Below are 9,959 nucleotides of genomic sequence, written 5' to 3' on the forward strand. Positions count from 1 at the left end.
TTGTTATGTTTTTTGTGAACGTTTATCGTGAGTAATTTAGTAAATTCACCGTAAGTTTGCGGGGGGTATGCTAGTTCTGAACGTCACATGCTAATGTAAAAAGCTGGTTTTTGATATAAATATGAACTTGATTGAACAAAACATGCATGTATTGTATAACATAATGTCCTAGGGTTGTCATCTGATGAAGATCATCAAAGGTTAGTGCTGCATTTAGCTGTGGTTTGGGTTTATGTGACATTATATGCTAGCTTGAAAAATGGGTGTCTGATTATTTCTGGCTGGGTACTCTGCTGACATAATCTAATGTTTTGCTTTCGTTGTAAAGCCTTTTTGAAATCGGACAGTGTGGTTAGATTAACGAGAGTCTTGTCTTTAAAATGGTGTAAAATAGTCATATGTTTGAGAAATTGAAGTAATAGCATTTCTAAGGTATTTGAATAACGCGCCACGGGATTCAACTGGCTGTTGAGTAGGTGGGACGATTTCGTCCCGCCGACCCTAGAGAGGTTAACTCCCGGAGAGGATAACTGATCCTAACTATCGGAGAGGATAACTGATCTTAACTACCGGAGAGGATAACTGATCTTAACTACCGGAGAGGATAACTGATCCTAACTGCCGGAGAGGATAACTGACCTTAACTACCGGAGAGGATAACTGATCCTAACTGCCGGAGAGGATAACTGATCCTAACTACCAGAGAGGATAACTGATCCTAACTGCCGGAGAGGATAACTGATCTTAACTACCGGAGAGGATAACTGATCCTAACTGCCGGAGAGGATAACTGATCCTAACTACCGGAGAGGATAACTGATCCTAACTGCCGGAGAGGATAACTGATCCTAACTGCCGGAGAGGATAATCGCTTCACAGTCACAGTGTACGACAAACATCTGATGCCCATGCAAGCTTGTTTGCAATATGTTGGCTTGTCCTCTGTGCAATGCAACAAACTTCACAAATCTTGCTAAACTAATTACCCATCTAGCGATAATCCACATTGTTATGTTACAAGAACCCTTGCAGTCACATTTTTTAAATTACAAGGATGACATGCTTGCTTCAAGCACAATACAAAGCATCATTGAAAAGTGTAACTCTATTCTTGACGACTCTAATGACCTTCAGTGCAGTGAAGCTGAAATGGTTTGGGGATCACACAGACTGGACAATTCAATCGCAGCTCACATATATGGGACAATTAAACAATGTTTTGTTCGGCATGGATTATCAGCACTGTCCACTCAGAAGAAAAGGGACAAATATTATGAGGCCCATTTTCAATTTTTTTGAAACCCGAACCCGGAAGACGCTGGGCCAAATGTGCGTCGCCCTATGGGACTCCCAATCACGGTCAGTTGTGATACGGCCTGGAATCGAACCAGGGTCTGTAGTGACACCTCTAGCACTGAGATGCAGTGCCTTAGACCGCTGCGCCTCTCGGGAGCCCCATAAACCATTGTATTTAACAAGTAAAAAGAAAACTAGAAAGGCGAAGCCTCGATCCATCCCATTCTAAGCCAATGACCAGTCATTTGTCAACATTCTAACAGTTTAATAAATACTTTTCATATATGGTATCGCAAAACTAATCCTTTGGTTGAGTTTATGAAGGTCTTAGTTAACATTAGAATATATATTTTTTTAATCGAAGACTACGATAGAATTTTCATTTCTTTATGTTGCTGTAGGCCATGTGTAAAAATGGAAAACCACAAAGAATTCAAGTGTTAAATCCTTCACAAAGAAATCCATTATAATTTTGTTTTGGCAGGTCTTAAGAAAAATTATTGAACTAAGAAAATGTATTTCAAAAGAACAGAATAGCATATTTTAAGTTTTATTATGTTGCTAGTATGTGCTTATAGCCTAGGCTACACTGCCGCATGCTGAAGTGTGGAGTGCATAGAACAGCGGTTATTCTTGGAAAAAGTTATATTTTGAAGTAGAGCTCATCCACTCAATTTGTAGTGTTATTTTGCAAATATATGTGTTTTAGAAACTTTAGAATATGCTATTTCTGATAGGTAAATCAAAACGTCTGTCCTGCATGAACCTCTGAAAGATGATTTGGTAAGCTCCATTCCTTCTTTGTCAATTACACTGTTCGTCAGTCCCTTCATTCACAATTTGACAACTGATATATATATAATGTTGTCACCCATCAGACTATTGTCAATGTAGTCTTGTCTTCAGGCTACATTATTATTACATGTGTGAAATTAGTTTCGATATAGTTTAGGGGTAGGCCTAGTTTCAATGGAGCATTATCAGATTGGCAGTCAACTGTCACGTGAAGGAAGGGCAGTAGTCCAGGGGGGTCGGTCAGGCTCAACTGGGGTGACGATGTCTCATAGGGATTTTCGTGAAGGTCTATGTTCATTGTGTGGAAACATGTGTGATAGCAGTGCAGCAATGTGCGCTTTCTCTGTGTTATCGCGCTCTCTTTTGTCCCTCCATCTCAGTCATTTTCTCATAGGAATTTTACCCATGACAAACAATGTCAGTATACAACAAGTTATCTTTAAAGATTAGATTCACAGCTATACATAAGACACATTTTCAGGGAATGTTCAGGTCAACAGAAGTTTGAACTTTGACCTCTATGGAACATTTCAGGATTATATGTATAAATTGCTTAACTGTTGGGGCTCGGGGGCAGTATTGAGAAATTTTGAAAAAAATATGTGCCCATTTTTAACTGCCTCCTACACCAACTCAGAAGCTAGGATATGCATATTATTAACACATTCGGATAGAAAACACTCTGAATTTTCTAAAACAGTTTGAATGGTGTCTGTAAGTATAACAAAACTCATATTGCAGGCAAAAACCTGTGAAAAATAGATCAACAAAAAAAAGTGAATTTTGTGACTGTACTATTTAGTGTCATTGTTTTATAGATACCATAGTGAGAAAGGATTCATTTCGCAACACCTACGGCTTCCACTAGATGTCAACGATCTTTATAAAGTTGTTTGAAGCGTCTATGATAAACAGAGAGCAAATTAGAATGCAAGGAAGTTGACATGTCATCACTTCATTTTTTTGCGCCTGCGCATAAATCTGAGAAGCGTGAGTTTGTCATTATTGTTTATCTAGACATAGGATAGGTTGTGTGAAAATATTACTGATGTTTAACGTTAAAAATGGACCAAAAGATTAATGTTAAACAACGTTTGACATGTTTGAACGAACGTAAATAGATTATTTACTAGGTTTTTTTAGCTTTTCGGCGTGATTTTACAACCCCCCACCACGTTTTGTGGGAGCATAATGAATGCTAACTACTTGGTGTTATTTGGACATAAATTATGAACTTTGTCAAAAGAAACCACATTTGTTCCGGACCTGGGATTCCTGGCAGTGCCTTCTGATGGAGATAATCAAAGGTAAGGGGATATTTACAATGTGATTATCGATATTAGATGATGCTAACTGTATAGCATAGTTTATTGTTCTTAGCATAGCACCCCGTTTATTGCAAAATGTGATTTCCCAGTAAAGTTATTTTGAGATCTGGCCATTCGGTAGCAATTACGAGATGATAATATATTATTCTTTGAATGACAATATTATAATTGACCAATGTTTTCGAATAGTAATTTTGTTATGTTCACCGGAAGCATTTCAGAGAAGAAAAAAATCTGAATTTCACGCTACTGTAAAATGCTGTTTTTGGATATAAATATGAACTTGATGGAACAAAAAATGCATGTATTGTATAACATAATGTCCTAGGAGTGTCATCTGATGGAGATTGACAAAGGTTAGTGCATAATTCTAGCTGGTTTCTGCTTTTGGTGACGCCTGACCTTGAATTGAAAATGGATGTTTGTACTTTTGTGGCTATGTACTGTCCTAACATAATCTAACTCTATGCTTTTGCCGTGAAGCCGCTTTGAAAATCGAACAATGTGGTTAGATTAAGGAGATGTTTATCTTTTAAATTGTGTAAAATAGTTGATTGTTTGAGAAATTGAAATTATTAGATTTTTGATGTTTTGAATTTCCAGCCTTGTTAGCAATCCCGACTCGGGGTTCATTGCTAACCTGTAGCCCCAACAGGTTAAAAAGGAAATCCTAATACATTTTAAACTTTGTTTGACAAGTGATTTGGAAAGGTCTTGAAATGATATAATATAACCAACTTTGAAAGCATTAGCTATAGCTATGGCTTATAGCCATACAATTCCGTGTAGTTGGGCAGCTATGTTTTTGGATTGTAACTTTGGTGATAGAGGCACCAAATGTTACATACACAGCTAGAACAGGGTGTTAAAAAGATTTGTATATTTCAGGGCCATCACAGGATTCACACATTAAGCCCACAGAAGCCTTTTTTTCAATATGGCCGTGTCATATTTGTGTATGTTGGTGGCTGGGAAGTCAGGCGCAGGAGAAACCAAATTGGTTATTCTGGAGTATTTAATAAAAAATAAAAAAACTCCACAACCAAAGTACAAAATAACATGGGTAACATAATACCCGTCACACACCGATACAAAACACACTTAACATAACAAAAACAATCACCGACAAGGACATGAGGGGAAACAGATGGTTAAATACACAACGTGTAATTAATGGGATTGGAAACAGGTGTGTAGGAAAACAAGACAAGACCAATGGAAAATGAGAAACTGATCAATGATGGCTAGAAGGCCGGTGACGTCGACCGCCGAGCACCACCCGAGCAAGGAGGGGCATCGACTTTAGCAGAAGTCGTGACAGGCCGCCAAACAACCCAATTGGGTCTTATTGCATACATTTCGCATGACCATACCTGTATGAAATAGAATTGTAGAATATGCTCAATAATATCTAAAAATGTTCATAGTGATGTAGAATACACAACCAAATAAGCCAGGTGTGCCAGATATATAAAGACGTTAAATTATTCACAGAATTGTGGTACCCAGAAAGCTGAAATATTGCAACTATTGTCATAAGCGTCGTTGTAGGGAGCGGACCAAACTGCAGCAGGTATAGTGAACATCTTCTTTTTATTAGAAGGGAAAAACCAAAATACACTTACACAAAACAAACAACGAAAACAGTCCTGTAAGGTGCTCAGACTATACACGGAAACAAACACAAGAGAAAATTAACCCACTTAAATATGGCCTCCAATTAGAGGCAACGACAACCAGCTGCTTCTAATTGGAGGTCGTTCCAAAACTCCAACATAGAAATAGAAAACCCAGATAAACACATAGAAATAGAAAATATAGAACATACACCAAAAACCCCGAAACACACAAAACAAACACCCTCTGCCACGCCCTGACCACACTACAATAACAAACAACCCCTTTTACTGGTCAGGACGTGACAACTATTGATCTTAACATCTTCAGAAATCAGCTATTCGGACAGTTTTTTGCATCTTAGGCGTCTCGGGCACCGCTCCAGAATCTTCCATTAGTGTTCAATTAGGTTGAGATCTGGTGACTGATACGCACACACACAAACACACACCCTTTAGACCCCCTATGCTCCTTTGAGACCCCTCTTTCAAAGTCACTGAGATCTCTTCTTCTAGCCATGGTAGCCAAAATAATGGGCAACTGGGCATTTTTATACATGACCCTAAGCATTTGAGGTTAATTTCTTAATTAACTTTTGGCAGTTACCTTTATCTGGAAGCATTGAAGATAGGATCCCCCTGTATGTTAGCAACCAAGATTCTGCAAAAAAGCTTGAAGTGCTGCTATTTCTCTAGAATAACCTAAAACAATGTATTATATGCAGACATATCAGTGACAATTAAAATATCAATGACGTGTGAAACACAGAAACAAAAGACGGCCTTTACAACTCCAGTTAATCCCCTCTGATTATTTTCAGGTTCCTTGGAACTTGTTTGGCATGGTTTTGGAATGTTAATAAGGCCCTGAGTCAGTTCCTAGAAGGTTGAATGTCATCTGTTTGGTGGTTGAAGGAGGCCATCGAAACCTCATAAACCATGAAGAGAATAGAATACCGACTGACTGCATTCCACCTCATTCCACCCAAAGTGATAGTAAAAGAGGCCAAGACAATAACAATTGAGAGAGTTCTTGTTGTCGTGTTAGCTTTGGTACTAACTGCAATTTGTGCATGTTGTGTAGAGAAGCAGCAGTGGAAATGCCACTCTGTGTATTTATCAAGACTGGACAGGCTAGTTGCCATTGTCAAGATGATTGACACTAAACTATTTTAAAGCTGAGTCACACACCCACCTTCACTGAGTATCACTCATCATTCCTCTCCTCTCTCATTTCTTCTTTCGCCATTCTCTAAACTCTTGCCTTTTTTCAAGTTTTCCTTGTATAATTGCACCTTGTTCGCCGCTCTGCTAACAACATCACCATTTGCTCTCTACTATCTTCCTTTTTTAAATGAATTATCAGAGGAGACCACAACAAACTTAATTTACAAAAGTATATGAATATTTTTGAACAAGCTGCTTTGTTCATTCTTCATGCAATAGTTTGGCTTGCATGATGCATCAGAAGCTGGAGAGGTGAGGAAGGGATCAGGGAGAGGAAGGACAGAGCCTGCATGTGGTGAAAAGCCCTGAGGGTGTAGTCAGTAGTCAGTGTCAATGATGTCATGGGTTTGTCTCTTGGTGCTATAATATGAAGTTGCCTCAGGAAGAGACTGAACCAATGGCATTTTTCCATTGCTATCTCCAAACTTTATCAAGTGCACCCCCTGCAAGGAGGTGAGAGCGGTGTATCTGGTGGAGAGGTGGGTAGAGGTAAAGGTGGAGGAGGAGGAGAGAGAGGGATCAATAGAGAGCGAGAGAGAGAGAGAGAGAGAGAGGGGGGTAGAGAGAGAGGGGGGGAGTGAGGGAGAGACAGAAGGAGAGGGAGAGAGACGAGTGAGTGAGTGAGTGAGTGAGTGAGTGAGTGAGTGAGTGAGTGAGTGAGTGAGTGAGTGAGTGAGTGAGTGAGTGAGTGAGTGAGTGAGTGAGTGAGTGAGTGAGTGAGTGAGTGAGTGAGTGAGTGAGGAGGAGCGAGCGAGCGAGCAAGTGGGTAGCAGAGAGCTCAAACTGTGTAGGTGGTTATAAACTAACAATAAACAAGGTGTTCACTGAATATCTCTGTGTTGCAGTACTTGATACCACATAAACAATTCACATGCAAAGGAGTGTTCAAACAGGTGCTGGATCAGCTATTAGTCTTCGACACCTGTCCATGTTGCTTCATTTTCTTTTCTTAATCATTAGAGATTGATAGTGAGTCTGACAAGTGCATTGACCAATAGCCTCTGTTTTTGTGTGGAAGAGCTCTCTCTAGAGACATAGATGGTGTACAGCAGTGCCGTCAAAAACTCGACTTTTAAACTGATATTTCCACACCATAAGGTCGAAATAATACTCTGAAATTGTGAAAATTATGGTAATGTCCTTTTTGTGAAAGAGGAAGCAATTGTTATTTTCATGAAATAAACAGTGATTTATTAGGCATACAGTGATGATTTAAAATACAATCAAAAAGTTTGCATGGTGGCTTTAATGTCTTACAGGTACTGGAACATTGACGCCCTGTTTTTCAACTACTTGGAACTAACTACCTTTTAATCTGTGGTTTTGATTTGCTCTGTTGCAGATGCTGGTGAAAGGTGAATGCATCGTACCAGTGTGTATGGAAAGATAGAAGCAGAATGTGAGGGTAACACAGATGTGAGCATTTATCTGTGTGCCTAACCAGAAGAAGAACACACTACAAAATGGTTTGCACCAAAATGTATGTTGCAATGGTTTTAATTGATCTACAAGCTACTTTATGAAAGCAGTGAATTTAAAGATATTTTTAATACATGACAAGAAAATCAGATGCTCGTCCGTCAGATACTAACTGCACATACTGCTTAGCAGAAGGTATGTTATCTATAGCTCACATACTGCAGTAGCAGCAACAGCCCACTCTATCTCAGTGGGCCAAAACCATTCGATTTCTATGGCCTGACTCCAACAACTGGTCCCAGCCCACTGCCCATCAGTTCCTCTCTTATCTCGATTCTCTCGTCTTCCTCTGTAACAGGGATTTTCAGTTCTGTTCTTTTGGTTCATACATGCCCCTTGGCCCAGGCAAGCTCTTTTTGCTGTGTTGTGTTGCCCAAATTTGCCTACCGCCAACCGCACTGTCAGTGACTGAAACTGTGTGAGCTGATGACCTTCAGTTTCAGAGGCCCTGGAGACAAACATGCGCCTTGTCAGGGTGTTGTGTTGACAAACAATACCTACTAGCTACTTGCATCTGTGCACAGTGTCCAGATGCATGCTCATTACACTGTCATTACATTATCATGGTGACCTGGCAGGATATATATTCATATTAGAATAATAATATAATAATATACCATCCTAATAGTAATATATCAATAAAGCAATTGCTAAATGAAAGGGCAATTCCACCCGAAAAAAAAAATATGAAGTTTAAAAGTTCTACACGATGACGTCGTCATAAGTTACATTTTAAAAACAGTGATTTTCAAGCACTATGAAATTCGCGGTGATGTGGGGACCAAGAAAATACCCTCTCTCCGGCTAGAAACTCGTTGCAGGTTTTGAAAATCACCGTTTTTCTTCATTTTAAGCCTACCCTGTCATGTCAAAGAGAAGCATTTTTTAGGACCTTGTCATCTTTTTAACCATATATCATAGAAACTTGCTGTCACGTCCTGGCCAGTATAAGGGTTAATTGTCATTTTAGTTTGGTCAGGACGTGGCAGAGGGTATTTGTTTTATGTGGTTCAGGGTGGTGTGTTAGTCAGGAGGGCGTTTGATTTATTATTTCCGCGTTTTGAGTTATGGTCTATGTTGATGTATTTCTATGTGTAGTCTGGTTGATCTGTTTCTATGTTGAGTTAATTGGGGTGGACTTCCAATTGAAGGCAGCTGTGTGGTGTTGCCTTTGATTGGAAGTCCTATATTAGTTGGGTGTGTTTGTCTGTGTATTGGTGGGAGATTGTTCCGTGTTTAGTGTGTATAAACATAACAGAACTGTCAGTGTATCGTGCGTTCGTTTTTGTTATTTTGTATGTTCGTTTTGGAATTTATTAAAAGTTCAAAATGAACCATCTCAACTCTGCTGCATATTGGTCCTCATTTTCCGATGATGATTTCGCCATATCGTCCTCCGATGAAGAAATCCCTGACACTTGCTGTTTTCATATACAGTATGTAGACACTGGTATGGTGCTGGAGATAATGAACATGAGGTTGAAAAGTGGTGGAATTGCCCTTTAATGTATGACCATTAATCAATTAAGGAGGCCCTTAGTTTACCCTTACCTCTATGCAATATTGTTTCCTGACAGACACTCTCATGGCCAGCGAGGCAGGGGGCACACAACACATCCCCCAAAGCACAAACAACCCTGGGTCGCTTGTCTTTTCAGTTCGCTGCAGCTAGCAATTGGAACGAGCTGCAACAAACACTCAAACTGGACAGTTTTATCTCAATCTCTTCATTCAAAGACTCAATCATGGACACTCTTACTGACAGTTGTGGCCGCTTTGCATGATGTATTGTTGTCTCTACCTTCTTGCCCTTTGTGCTGTTGTCCGTGTCCAATAATGTTTGTACCATGTTGTGCTGCTACCATGTTGTTATGTTATGTTGCTACCATACTGTGTTGTCATGTGTTGCTGACATGCTATGTTGTTGTCTTAGGTCTCTCTTTATGTAGTGTTGTCTCTCTTGTCGTGATGTGTGTTTATTTGTATTTTTAATCCCAGCCCCCTTCCCCGCAGGAGGACTTTTGCATTTTGGTAGGCCGTCATTGTAAATAAGAAGTTGTTCTTAAGTTCTTAACTGACTTGCCTAGTTAAATAACGGTTAAATAAAATAAATAAATAAAACATATCTGATAGAGTCCAGCAGGGGAAGACAGGGGCAAACCCCCCCCCCCCCCACCACACTGGTTGTCTTACACAGGCAGACACTACAGGGCACAGC

Source organism: Salmo salar, chromosome 07, assembly GCF_965601325.2.
Source record: "Salmo salar chromosome 07, fSalSal1, whole genome shotgun sequence".
Classification (NCBI taxonomy): Eukaryota; Metazoa; Chordata; class Actinopteri; order Salmoniformes; family Salmonidae; genus Salmo; species Salmo salar.